The 14,672-nt window shown below is 38.2% G+C and overlaps 1 protein-coding gene across 8 annotated transcripts in view; it reads left to right on the plus strand.

Moving 5' to 3' along the window:
* The window catches only part of myt1lb (myelin transcription factor 1-like, b), a 136,685-nt gene that overhangs the window by 32,107 nt on the left and 89,906 nt on the right, over window positions 1-14,672 (plus strand). For all 8 annotated transcript variants that reach the window (XM_016661971.1, XM_016662000.1, XM_016661990.1 and 5 more), the window contains exon 2: window positions 8,706-8,820. The gene's annotated coding sequence lies outside the window, so the exon portion shown is untranslated. The remainder of the gene's footprint in view (window positions 1-8,705; window positions 8,821-14,672) is intronic.

Raw genomic sequence — 14,672 nt, forward strand, 5'->3', positions numbered from 1 at the left:
TCTGTCTCTCTCCTCATCTTCCTGCTGGGCTGATTGCTGTCTGGCTTCTTTTCTCACCTGAGTATTTCGCTCTCTCTCCGAGGCAGCCGAGGCATAGTGCATTGTGCTGGTGATTACCCCACTGTGGGTAATTGCGGCGGCTGTTTGCCCGATGTTATTTCCCCCACTCTCTGCATTCGCAGAGCAGACGCCTCCCTCGAGAAAGAAGAGTGGGAGTGCAGTTTCTTTTTTTTTTTTTCTTCTTTTTTCTTTTTGCTTTGTGTGTGTGTGCGCGCGCGTTTGTGTCTTATCGGGAGGGCAGAGCTAATAACGAGTGTGCTGCATGTGCTCCTGGGTGCATTTTATATATTTCTTTATAGACTCCCACAGACTGCTGGCTTGCATGTGTATCTGTTTCTGTTTGCAAGCATGGCAAAGCTCGGTGGGTCAAGCTCGCGGTCAGTTCCATCTCTCATGTCCTTGAGAAGAAAAGTGTGTCAGACACTACTTTCGCCTTGGATCGCCTTTCCTCCTTAATAGGAGCAGCAGACGTCAAAAAGAGCCGGCCCGCTTCACTACACCATAGCTTCTTTAACCCTTAAAACAGAGATCATCTGATATCCCAGCTGTGTCTGAAGGTATTTGCTGAAATAGAGTTAATCTGAAAAGCAATTAATTCATGTATTTTAAGCATTCCAGCAATAGATGACAGTCCAGATAAATTATTTTATGTGTTGATTTATTATAGGGGACTTTAAGTGGTTGACTCTTCATAGGTGAGCGGTTTTTATCTCCATCCATGGCTTCAGTAAGATCAGCTAAAGTACATTTGAAGAAAAAAGGATAAGTGATATGATTCAGGACATAAACACAAGTACTACAATTCTTTCTTCTTTTTTTTTTAACTTTAGTTTTATAACTTATGAACAGATAATTTTCTTCACAGTTTCAGAAAAAAAAAGATCAGTTAATCAATTATATTGAGTATGTGACATCCAGTAGCCTGCTTCCACAGAGCAAACTTCTCTTTTAATGCGACTCTGGTATCGCCTATTTTGTAGGAGCTCTACCTCACATGTTGGAGATGTGATGAATGGGTTCCAGGACTCAAATGCAGGTCTGGAGCAGGCAGTGCAGACAGGTGACAAACTAAAAATACTTTATTACATCAGGAAATCCACCAAGGGCGCCTGCAAAGACAGGCATTCCAGAAACGTACACCAAGAAGTCACGGCGCAGTGTTGTAACACAAAATGAAGATGTTGACCAGACGTGAGAAAGAAGCAACAGACAGAAGGGAGAATCTGAGAACAAACATTAAAAATAATAGTGTATTTTCTGCAGACATAGCAGCTCAGTGTTGAGTAGGTGTGGTGATCTGCAAAAAGGAGCAGGGGGCTGGATTACTCTTCAAGAGTGGTATATTCAGTTTCATTATTGCAAATCTGATCTCGAAACCTGACCTGCTTTGCAGCAGCAAGTCTCCACTGATCAATGCTTTTAAAAAATGAAAAAAAAAAAGACATTTTTTTGTGAGCTGACATCTGGAGCTCTATTTTTTTTTTTTTTACTTTATGTCGTGTAAAATAGGCAATCACACACATTCACTTACACAAGCTGACATGAATCGCTTGAATACAATTTCCCATTACACAAATCTGTTAAGATAATAAAAATTGTTATTTGGAAATCAATTGTATTTATTAGCATTATGTATTTGGTAAGTTTTTGTTTTAAATTTTATTCATTCAGATATCATCTGCACAGTGAAAATGGATCAAGATTAAACTGTTTGGTCATCTACACAAACCTTGCACACTAACACAGGGATAATCAATCTAATGGAGGGCTTACAGTTTCCTCAAAAATGTATTCACAAGGATATATAGCTGACAGATCATGTGCCTAACTTAGCACTCTTCAGTAGTTCATCTTGCATTGTGCTTGTACTGCTGCAGCTCACAACAAAATCTTTGACATTCCCTAATTCCCTCCATTAAATCTTATCCAACTTCAAGAACTCCCTCAGTTTAGATCTCATTTAAAAATACAGCCAACCTCCACAGAATGTAAAATAAAAATAAACTAGACAGATTCATGAAAATTCTTATCGCCAAAAATTTTGATTCTGACACTTTATTTTCAGCATAGTTAATTATAACTACCACCAAGGCGACCTCACGTGTATTTTTTTTGAAATTATCAAAAAAAGAGAAGTAAAGATATGATTAAAATCCAGATCCCTACACAAGAATAAAAATAGCAAGACATGCATTAATAAATAAAAAGAAATATTGATCACAAGAGTCAGGCAAATAAAATGAGCTATTGTGTCTTTTTTTTAAGTTGTGCTGTTTACTAACAAGAGTTCATAGAGAAAAATGGTTTTTCCTCTGCTTTGCACTTCTTACTCTATGGTTTCAATCTACAAGTCATTTTTTAAGAGGAAAAAGCCTCCTGTAATATTAAAGTTGTCTTGAATTAGGTTCATGGGATTTCCTCGACTGGTTTCTGCCGCATTACAGCTTTGACAGTGTGGTCAACGTAATGCTTCGCTGGGATTTGGAGGGTTTTGGTGGTTTAGTTTAGAGATATAGTGAATCAGCCTCCTTTTTTTTCCGTTTTTTTATTTTTTTAATTTTTTTTATAGTGAGAAACCTCTGAATAAATAAACTCGGAGCAGTCTGGGCACAGGGAGCTCCCTTCTGAGCTGCCTCACTCCTAAAATAACAACAACAAACACATTCTAATGTGAATATGAATCAAGACAGTGGCTCTGCTCTCTCTGTGCCTGAACAAAGAGAAACTAATCCCGCTCCATAACGAGGTATCAAAAGGGTTATGGATCTAAAGAGTCAGCTGATATTCTTGTCAAGATGATCTCATGTTCTGCAAAAAAAAAAAAAAATAAATAAAAAAAAATATTGCAAATAATGCACACTGGCGTGCATTCATTTCTGTTAAGTTGTGCACATTAAGCACATTTGTGGTTGCTCCTGAAATCAATTGTTAAAGCATTGAACTGCTTCACAGCTGCATGTTTCCGGCAATCATTGTGCACGAAACGGCAGCTGCATCAAAATTAAACAAAAACAGGAGCTATAATTGTACAGTGCTCAGATATAAGCAATTAAACCCAAGCTCAGAAAGGATGAGGCATGTTTCCACAGCTGCACTGTGAAAACATGTCAATATTCTTGTTGTCTATGTACGTATTGATGCCATTTCCAGAAAAGTAATACAGGTTACTGTCATTTACGTCGATTACGTTGATGTTAGTAAATCTTCTTTGTCCTGCTTTTAAAAGGAGATGGATCGTAGACAAAGACTGAGTTTGAGGTGGGGGAACATAAGCATTGAAAACACAGAGAGAGATTTCTGCATTTGTCTTGTTACTTTGATTATTTTTTCAAATTATTTTATGCTTTTTAGAAGATTGCTGCCATCTGTTGGCCCCCTCACATCTAAAGCTGACTATTCAGCTGCTGATCTTATAGCCTTTACCGTTGGCGAATATTGCCCTGAAAATCCTCCGTATTAATTTCTGCTGGGAAAGTCCCTCTGAGAAACTGGACATCTTCATCCAGAAGTCCTGGACAAGTTGAACATGCAAAATTGATGTACAAAACTAGATTAATGTTGGAATTGTGCTACTTTAGATTAAAACCAAGAAGAAGAGGAAAAAAACCAGAAATCTTAATATAATATGAAATAAAACAAAAGTCCAAAGATTCTGGAAGAATATTTTAGAAGTAGCACGCCAGGAGCAACATGGTTCACCACCAATGAAAATCTCAGTGAAACAATTGTTTTCAATACAGCTGTCTGCGGACAGTCGAGACTCTGTAATTTGCTAGAGAAATTAAAACGTTAAAGCTAGGCCTTCCCGGTACTCGGGTAATACAAAATAATTGGCTGAAGTTTAGAAAGCATTATGACTGGGTGTTGAAACAAACATCTAACTCATTTTCTTTCACCCTACAAGACCTGGAAAATTCAAAGATCTCAGATAAGCTGAGCCTCGAGTGCCGTCTCAGCATTGATGCAGCTCTGAACAAGAGAAGTGAAAATAACGGTTATCTGGAGGTGCTATATCTCCTTCTCTTTTGCTTATAGTACTCCCTGAACACGTCGTCTCCATGCTAAATCATGGTAGCAATAAACTTTTGTTGGATTTCTTTGACAAACACAAGGAGTCAAATTAAAATCTGACACGTGCCATGCATTCGTACTGACCCCACCCAGAGCATGGTGCTACCAACACTATGTTTTACTGAGGATGCAGAGTAAACAGGGACACATTTACCATGTCCTCTTCTGAACAGAACAGCACAAAGCAAAGCCATCGTTGCTCAGCTCTGGTAGCTCTGCTTCCTGAGCTATAGGCTGCAGCTCCTGCAGAATTACCAGAAGCCCCTTGACCGCGTCTCTTATTCTCCGCTTGTTGGTTTATGTGTCTTACTTTTTCCATTTTCAGAAGATGACTTGAACAGTTCTGTGTGGGATGTTCGAAGTGGCTGTGTTCTTTGGTCTCCATGATGATTTTTCTCTACTCATGTTCTCCAACAAACGTTTCAGTCCTTGACAAAACAGTTTACATTTGTTTAGAGATGAAAAAAAACACTCACTTGTGGATGAGATGGGAGTCTTCTTCAGTAAGGTCAAGTTAAGTTTTTGCATAGCAGATTTACTGCATTTTCAAGTTTTCTGTGTCTCCATCACGAAACCCAGAAAATCAGATGAGAAGCTAAGATTGTTTGACAAATGTTTCAGCTGTTTTTTCCTGCAGCCACATTTGTAATTAAATTACATCTGAGGAGATGCTCTGAAGTAAAAACATAACATTTTGCATTGTGGTGTCAAAAATTCCAGTCCCTTTCATTCCTAGTTTTGGGCCCTTCTCACCACGTACTTGATGTGAAATGTGACATATTTAATCTCTGTCTCCTCCTCTGAGCTGAATTTGGTGACCTCATGGGGATGTAAATAATTTATGTACATGGATAAAGAGCAGAGGATAGATGAAGGGATCTCTGATATGCAGTAGAGAGCCTTCCATCACCTCCCTCTGAAATCCATCAAACGCACGTTGCCGTTGCTCTGTCCGTCCCCAGTCCGAGGGTACATTTCGGGCTCGAGAAATCACAGCAGCTTCTTCATCTCGGCTGCGTGAACAAGCGTCTGAGAAGAACACAGACTGGAGAGCAGCAGAAAGAGAGATTTCATCTTCTTGAATGTAGGTCAGGCAGCCCCAGTCAGTCTCAAAGCCTGAGAGAAGAAGCTGGCTGTGTGCGCACACACATCGCATGAATAAAGCATGTTTCTCTCTTGTAATAAGTGCCTATATGTGAGCACTCCCTTATCTTTGCCACATGTCTTTCAGTATATAATTGCATTCTTGTATGTGTGTGTGTGTGTGTGTGTGCTAATCATGCCACGTTGCGTTGTTGTACATTTCCATACACTGGGTTTCATTGTGGTGTGTGGGAGTCTTGCTTTGATAGATAAAGAAGCTCAGTAAAGGCCAGACATGATCTGTTTTCTCAGAGGAAAAGACTATGAGAAAATCACACTTTAAACACACACACCTGGGATTCTGGGTCTGAGGAGAGTTCCTGCGGTCCTTTCTAACAAATGTGAAGAATATCCGTGTCTGTGTGTGTCTGTGTGTGTTCCCATTACAGCTGAAGGCCAATTCTTCCTGTCTGTCGCTGTCCTTGGTGCTTAAACCTGCAGACTAGAAAGAAGCTGAACAGCCCCGTACGCCGTAAGCACCACCAGTATTTACAGGGGCACACATTGCGTTGATGCTTTTGAACGCTGTCTGGTTTAATCTAATTTTTCCTTTTATTTCTGTCTTTCTATCATTCTTTCTTGCCTTCCTCCTCTCCTCTCACCTCCCTCATCTCTCTCTCTTTTTTTTTTCTGGTCCACACACACAAAAGAGGAATGTGGGCTGTGTCCTGATGAAGCGTCAGAGAGCTGTGATTTGTCATCAGCCTCCACATGAAGACCTTCATCAGAGGACAGACCCATCACTTACACTCTGATTATAAAGACAGAGAGGCCAGCGATGTGTGTGTTGTATTTTATGAGCTGGAAGCAGTGCTGCACATCGGCTGGGTTCATATTATCTGTGAACTTTGAACTGACGGAGGCTGCTTTTTTTTTTTTTTTTTTTTACTAATGAATGTGGACTGAGAGTGATTCACCTTGGTGGGGCTCAGTAACTGAGAGTTTTTGAATGTGCTTTGGCTGCTGCAAGCAGATGAGAGTTGCCCGCACTCTGGTTGGACAACTGCAGCAGCTCTTTGTCTGCTGTTTGTGTGCCTTGCGTTTAGGCTGTAGAATACGCTTTTTGTTAGTTATAAATGTAATATTTGCTGCATACCAGATGTTTTCCCATCATGACTGTTAATCCTTGTCAGAAGTCACATTTCTTCTTGGTTCGTTGACTCAGCCCAAGCAGTTGGGTAAGGATTTTCATCTTCCCTAAGATTAATTAAAATAACACCCTTGGGGATGGGTGCTTTAAATTTCTGATCATTTGGAAATTTATCCTCTGATTGCAGGATTTATCCATCTTTTACAGACACCAGCTGAAGCCACAGGTTAACCTTCATCTGAAGAACTGCAAAGCAACAAACAACCAAACAAGTATTTATGTTTGAACGTGTCCAAGCTGCGAACGGACATGTCTGCAGGTGTGCGGTTATTGTAACAGATTAAAAGAAGAAGAAGAAATTTAGCCATACAGCTTACCAGTTATTTAAAAAAAATGCGTCTCATTATATATAAAAACAAATAATTTCCTTGCAGCTACTGTATTTGATCATTGACGTTATTGTTTTAATGCTTTAACAATTGTTTCCACTATACTGATATAGTGTGTTTGTGGAAATACTATTGATTAGTGCTTGGAGGTCAGCACGACAAACATTTTAATTGGCACCAATGAAGTTGCTACCAACAACTGTCCCATTCCTATGAATGACGTTTTTCGGATTATGCTTAAACCAGTAAGTGCAGAGAATAAACAAAACTTTATTGATAAATGGGTTTTACTGGGACGTTTTTCAGTCAGTTTTTGACTGAAATGGCACCATAAAAACTTTCGAATTTGACCATATTACGATAAAGTACATGTGAGCAAAAGGAACAAGAGAGAAGCAAATCAATGTAGGAAGTTGGCAGAGAAGAACTTAATGAATAATATGCTAATCATCACATGACATTCCCAACTTTTGAAATCTTTTTTTTTATAAGACTTTATCTTATGAAATATTAATGCACCTGAACTATGAGAGCATAAACTAAGTTGTGAATTTTAAATAGTAAACGATAAACAAGAATAAATCCATTTTTAATCTTTGAGAACTGAACTTTGAGCTAGTTCTTTTAAAGTTTGACAGGAATGGGATTTATTTTTGCCAGAAGTTATCTAAGCTCCAATAGATTTTGTCAAATACGGTTTGGGAACTAGGTGTGTTTTACCACTAGAGACACTCTTTTTATCTGAAGTTATACATATTTTATATTCACAAGGTAGCACATACCAGTAACCAAATCCACTTTGCGTTTGTTTTATTGCATTCTTTTTTCTTTTTTTTCTTCATAAAAATGCTTTTGGGGCACTCCAGAGGCTGTAATCAAATACAAACCAGCCTTTGATGCATTTTTCATGAAACAAAAGACAGCAGGGCTGCAGTAGTAAATGAAAATATAGCACGAGTGTCCCATTGTTTCCCATTAGGGCTTCCTGTTAATAGCCATTTTGAAAGTTGTTTGCGCTGTCCCCTTACAAGCCCGCTCTCTCTGTTTCCACGCTTATTATGTACACTACAAAGGGAGAGGAAAGCAGAGGTGTGTGGCATGATGAAGAGTAGAGGAGGAACCCCTGCCGGTTGAAAGTAAAGTCCGTGTGTGTACGTAAGCACAGCCTTTTACATAACGCCTGACTTGAGCTCAGCCGGAGCTTGCGTTTGTCCTGAGGGACCGGCTTTTGTTTTGATTTAAGCTGCTTTGAGATAGGTGGGGAATGACTGTGTGAATGTGTGTGTGTGTGTGTGCGTTACCGTCCGTCTGGCGGTCTCCCTGTGGGGGCCCTCCTTCTTCTTTGTGATTCTCCCTGTTCACCATCAACACCTCATCTGTTCCCTGCTGTACATCTTCTCAATTAGCAGCAGTGGAAAAGAAAAGAAAAAAAAAAAAAGCAGAAAGAAAGAAAGGGAGATAGTGCTCCAGCATGCTCAATACTAACACCTTCATCTCTTCCATCTTTATCTCTTTTGGAGCTTTAGGTTATTTTATCTTTACAGCAATCGACCCCCACCTCATTTTTTATTTTTTATTTTTCCTGCTTCCTATTTGCTCCTTCAGCTCAGCCAAGGATGGAGAGCTGAGGAGAGAAATCATGGAGGCAGGCACGGATCATTAGCTATATTTGTCCCCACTTCCTGCTGCAGATGATAGATCTAGCTAATTACCCCATGTTGCCAAGCCTATCGCACACGACACACGACCGTCGTTATGGCGGAAATCAGTGTTCGCTCTGCCACGTGCCGCATAGCTGACGCTATATGACTATTCATGAGCCTGGAGTCAAAGGAGTAGAGGAAATTTCAAATTCTGTCATGGCTGTGCCTGAATGTGATTGTTCTGGAAATGATTTTAATGATGCATGCTCTCCCTCTTCTTCCTCCCGTCCCCTCTCCCTCCACGTGTAGAAAATGAGTTTGGAGGAGACGTGGTGAAGCCGTTCATCTATAGCTGAACGTCAGAGCATCACGGTGGCAGAAGGAGTCGGGACCAAAGAGCTGTCTGAAGTCCAAAACATTTCAGGTAGATCTTTCTGTCTGCACGCGTGATCCGCTTCGGCTTCCACAGTTCACACACAATCACGTTTCTCAGGTTCGTTCAACGATCAAACTCTGCTGTTTATATTGTTCTCAAAGAAATTCAGATGAATCTAAAACATATCAGTACAAGAGCCTGGCCTTCAATAATAATTGTAAAAGTAATTTTGGAAATTATGGGGAAAAAAGTAAAATAAGACACTTGGTTACTTTGTGTGCTGTTTGTTTACCAAAACCCAACTTTTTCATGATCAGTCATCCTGATTTTACTTTTTTTAGTTTGTTTCTTGTGACGAGGAGGAATAGATTTCCAGCTCTGTGAATGGCTTACAGCAGGTGCCATTATTGAGAGTACAGGGTCTGCTGATAAAATTAATTTAGATTTTTTTTTCTCTCTCTCTCTCTCTTTTTTTTTGACAAAGCTTCCAGATCAGTTCCATTTTGTCTGCCTGTTGGATTGCAACTGTTTGATTCGACACAAAAATGCGAGATTGACTTTAAATTAAAAAAAAAAACAAACATTTAAAGTAATTTAAAATTGTGATAGTACTGGCTTAAAATTTGCATTTAAAGTAAGAGTTCTGCAGATGTTCAATACGTTTTTGTAGTGGAATTCTGTCAAAATAGATTAGAAGTGTTCATAAAGGGAATTAAAGTTCAAAATGGCCTAATGCCAAACATTTAATGACAATATTACAATACATTTTATATGAAGCACCTTTCAGAACAGCCAAGGACACTGTACAAACAAGTTGGTTAACAAACGTATTGTGACACTTTTGGATATGAAGACCCTCTAAAATCAACATTCACTAAAGTAGATCTGCACCAACCAGAATTATTTAGACAAATATTTTCTTCTGTCAAGCTTCATATATATGAAAAGACTAAACCAAGTAAAGAAACACAGAAATAAGAAAAGAGTAGAAACACAGAAATAAGAAAAGAGTAGAAACAAAAAGTGGAGGCAGGGAGGATGGAAGAAATGTCATTAGTAAGAAAGGAAACCTCTTAGTAAGGTTCCTGTCTTCCTTGAAGGAAGACGGGAAGAAGAGAGGGCAACACAGCAATGGAAAGTTATGAAGGACAGATGGAAAGGAAGGATAAAAGGTAGGAACAAAAGAAGGATGGGAAGGACACATAATAGGAATGAAAGAAGAAGAAACATAATAGGTAGGAAGGAAGGAATGTCGCAAAATAGTTAAGAAAAAAGAAGGAAGGAATGTCGCAAAATAGTTAAGAAAAAAGATCACGAGGGCAGAGGGGAGGAAAAACACAACATCTTCTGGACTGTTTGGGAACTCTGTGACTCTAAAAACAATCTGTGCTCTTCATAGATGCTCTCTTTCCAGTAAAGTTGAGCTTGTATCATTTTCTTTCCACTTCACAACTGGTATGTATCACATCAAGCTCCTACAAAGTACAGTACACTGAAGTTTGTGGTTGTTGCAGGACAAATGTAGAAAAGCTGTTGTAAACACTTGTGGAAGGACCTCTATGCATTCTGTGCAGAAAGGCCTTCACTACAGCTGCATTTTGGCATCACCAGGCCAGCTGATAAATAGTTTTATTGTGCTCAAATCACAGCTTTTCTCGCTCTAACCGCTTTTGAGTGCTGCACAGCTGCCCTTCCCCAACCAACCACAGCCATTTTCCACAGTATTTAGGAATCAGTGCCAAATTTTGGCCCGTCTGCCTCCGTCACTTTCACCCTCTTTCTCGCTCAGCAGCCACTCAGATGTTATCGCCACAACCCTTCACACTAATTCAGATGCACTTAGCATCGCTCAGGCACATGTGTTTGCTGTCACTACACGATGCATGGTGTAAATATGTGTTTGAAGTGAAATTCGATAATGCCTGTGCAGCTTTGCACTGCAGCTCTGTGCAGAACAGCAGCCAGCCTGTGAATGTGAGCATGTGTGTGACTTAAGGTGGAGCTGGGAGCCACATGACTGAAGCACGTTCTCCCAAAAACTGACAGTGACACAACGTGCTAAGACTGATGTCTGAGAGTCACAACTCCCTCATTACCCAATAGGAAATACTTCTGCCATGCAACATATTGCAATAATAATAATAATAAAAAGTTTTATTTGTTGTAAAATCCATTCTTTTCAATCAAAATAAAAAACTTTTTATTGAAGACATTCCGCGCAAATGGTGAAGACCTACTAATAACAAGCAAAGCCATTTTAATTTACATTTTACTTTCTATTGATGCAGTCTTCGATCAGTGCAAACACACATGCTATTTAAACAGCTGCTGTTCGCAATGTCTCTGTGGAATCAAAAGTTTATTTTACCTCCCTCTGGATGACACTTTTTAAAGTTAGAGCAGAGGCTTCATATGAGTCTCTAGAAAGTGAAAAATCTTTGTGAAACATATACTACATGGCATGACTTTATGGAAAAAAAAAATAGATGTGTATGCAAATTAAAAACTTGTAACGACATTCCGACCATTGTAAAAACTAAAAAGTCAAACTGAATATGTCGTCCTGGAGTTTTTTTAAAATCCTGTTTGCTGCAGGTTTAAATAACTGAAGAGGAGGGAATGAAAAGGTAAATAATCCCATTTAAAGAATACAGTGATGATTGCATAAGTCAAATGTAATTTAAAAAAGTATGTTTTCGAAAACTCTTCACAATAAATTAATACCAGCCTTTTATTTATTTTAACATGTATTTTTGATCCTCTTCCTAAAATAATGACCCTAGTCATTTTTTTGCCTTTCTCTATTTATTTAATTACTTATTTATTTTTTCCTAAAACATTTTTTTTACAAAAGAGGTGGTTATTTTATTTATTTTTACCAAAATGTAGAAAAATGGCCAAAGCTTTTTTTTGTTTCTACAAAATATGTTTTTATTTATTACCTTATAAATAAAGTAATTATTCTATTTATTTATTTATTTTTACCAAAATGTAGAAAAACAGCCAAAGCTCATTGTGAGAAACATACAAAATGGTACAGGTTTGATCATCTCTATGACTCTCGAAGCTGTGGGATCAACATAACTGTCTGTTTATTTGTCTCGGAATATAAAGCCATTGATCCAGGGGGTCTAATTGAGACACAGATGGGGGAAGGAGCGGGCCTCAACTAATCCTCAATAAGCACACTAACCTTCATTACAGCTGTGACATTTTTTCATGGGGTCCTAAGAGACAGTAAAAGCCAGACAGGGTATGAAGGGCTGCGACATACGATGAGCCACAGTGGCGTGCGGTACGTCAGAGGCCTGCGGGTTTCCTGGGCTCAGCTCTGACGAGAAAGTGGAGGCGAAGAATTTGCTGCTGTTGTTTTCAACTATTCAGCTGGACACAATGTTAAAGACTTCGTTACAAAAATCAGAACTGGTATGTGACTGTGGACTTTTTTACATTTTTATTTAAATCCAAAGCAAATCTTGTTCTTGTGTCTAAAAGCTTAGACTATTTCTTTCTTTCTTTATACCTGCTTTTCATTTTAATTCCTTCAATCCCTAGGAACTGTTGAACCCAAATGTCACATCAGTTCTTAATGGTTAAAACCAACAGCTAATATGTTCAAATCTTGCAGCTGACTTAAAGTCTTCTCTTAGATTCTTCTGTTTTCTCCTTGTTGTATTAATCTGCTGCCAAGCAAAGTGTCGAGCAACAGGAACATCAATGTACATGAAGCAAAACTGGAGTTAATACCAATACATCTCCACTGTGATGTGAGCCACTGATTATCTGGAAAAAAAAAAAACATTCCGAAGCCTCGGCTTCAGCCAGCTGGCAGCTGTTGATTGCTGTTTCTGATCAGGAACAGATAAGTTTGGAGGACGGCATGCCAAGCACATCATAATGTTCCTCTTCAACATGTTCTACTTTATCCTTGATTTATTTTGAAAATGGAGCAGTAATTCACAAAATTAAATTTTCCACACTATGAATTCTCCCTTTGGACTACCCTTCAGGACCGTCAGATAAAGTAGATGTTTTCTTAGATCAGTAGTCATTTTCTAGCAAGTTTCTCCTTTAAAACGCAGCTGTTAAATTTTATTTACCATTTGTAGCAAAGGTTTGAAATACATTGTTGTTGTTTTTTTGTTTTTTATTTGTTTTTTGTTTTTGTTTTTTTTTTTAATGAAGGGCGCTGCTTGATCATTTAATTTACTTAATTAGGAAACATTTAATTAAAGCAAAATTTTGTCTTCTTATAATGTGTCACAAGCGATCCTGGTAATAAAACAGAGCTTTAAAAAAATTGCATCACATTGAAACTGATTTTTTTTTTTTTGTTCTGTGACATTAAAAGGCACGATCTCTCCGCCCTACTGGAATGTTTATTTCCTAAAGGAGGATTATAAATGTTCTTGAACTGGAACAAACAATGTTCAATAGCATAATAGATTTTTTCACAAGAGTTATACATTCAGAACAGCTACCTCTCCAAGGTCAAAGTACACAGTGGTGAGGAAAATTGCAATAAACCCAAGAACTCTATCTTTAATTGCTACATGCATCAGTTAGCATGCAAAATGTTAAAGCTCAGATGGAAAAAGGCTGAAAAAAAAACAGCTTGTTTGGAATGGCTTTCTGGAGAAAGGATGTTTTCTCTCTAATTTATGTAGCATCTTTATTTTGGTCTGCAATTGTTCATCTAAAGGAAATCACAAGACAGATTAAAAATAAAGGAAAATATGTTTTCCACAGTACCTTGACTGGGAAGAAACCGGCATGGCATAGTTTTTGGGATTCACCGAGTTTGGTTTGTTTTACATCCGCATGTCCCAGATACTTTGCAGTTATTGAATTTATTACAAACTCCTATGTATACTAGATTATCCTAGAGCCAATGTAAAAATGTTGGACACAATGACTAAGAACGAAGAAAACAACAAAAACATTATGTTTTCAGTGGCCCAGTCAAAGTCCAAACCTCGACCTGATTAAAATCTGTCGCAGAAACTAATGCCAAATAAAATATCACTGACATGAGGCAATTTTATTACAAAAAGTAGACTTGAAAATGTCTAGACTATATTTTGAGAGACAGGTTAAGTCTTCATGTTAATACAGGCAATAGTTTAAACAATTGAATAATGGGATTTACTTATTTTAACCCACAATAATATTGAAAGTCATCATGAAATCTTTTTTTCCTCCATAACTGCAGCCATTTCTACATATAATGATATGTAGAAAATTCACTTCCTCTACTGATTCTTTGCCATAACCAAGAATCCCATATGTTGCTTCCTTCTTTTCTTCACTGAGAAGATTTATAAGCTATCTTTGTGTTTCATCTTTTTATTTTTCTCCCGTTGAAACATTTATAGGCATTCATAAAGAAACACACCATTAGTACTGAGAGGCTCTACAGTAAAGCAAGCATGCTGTTAATAAATCATGTTGAATAAAACGAGACACCCAAACACGGCCCCCGTCATCTTCCAATCCTGGCAAGCATGAATATTTAGAGGCATCTGGAAATAACAGAAGAATGTTCATTGGCATTCAAGTTCCTTCGCAATTTATGACCTGTTGTTGAGGTGATAAAGCTATATAGGAAAGAGATATGTAGGTCTGATAGCTGTAAAAGATGTCAGGAAAATGCTTACTCTGGTGTAAAAACAGCTTGAACGTCCTGGGTCATAAACCCGTTTTTAGAGGAAAAATCAACACAACTGCAAAATGAATATACAAAACAGTCTCGAGATTTCTTGGACATGAGAACAAAAGATGCCAAATAAAATTCACAATAAATATTTTTGGCATTATTTCAGCCAAAAAAGCAAGAAAAATGGTAAAATGTGAATATTCATTAAGCATATCCTTGAGCCTTTTTGGAATTGGGTTAACAG

Source organism: Poecilia formosa, unplaced genomic scaffold (genome assembly GCF_000485575.1).
Source record: "Poecilia formosa unplaced genomic scaffold, Poecilia_formosa-5.1.2 Scaffold8, whole genome shotgun sequence".
Classification (NCBI taxonomy): domain Eukaryota; kingdom Metazoa; phylum Chordata; class Actinopteri; order Cyprinodontiformes; family Poeciliidae; genus Poecilia; species Poecilia formosa.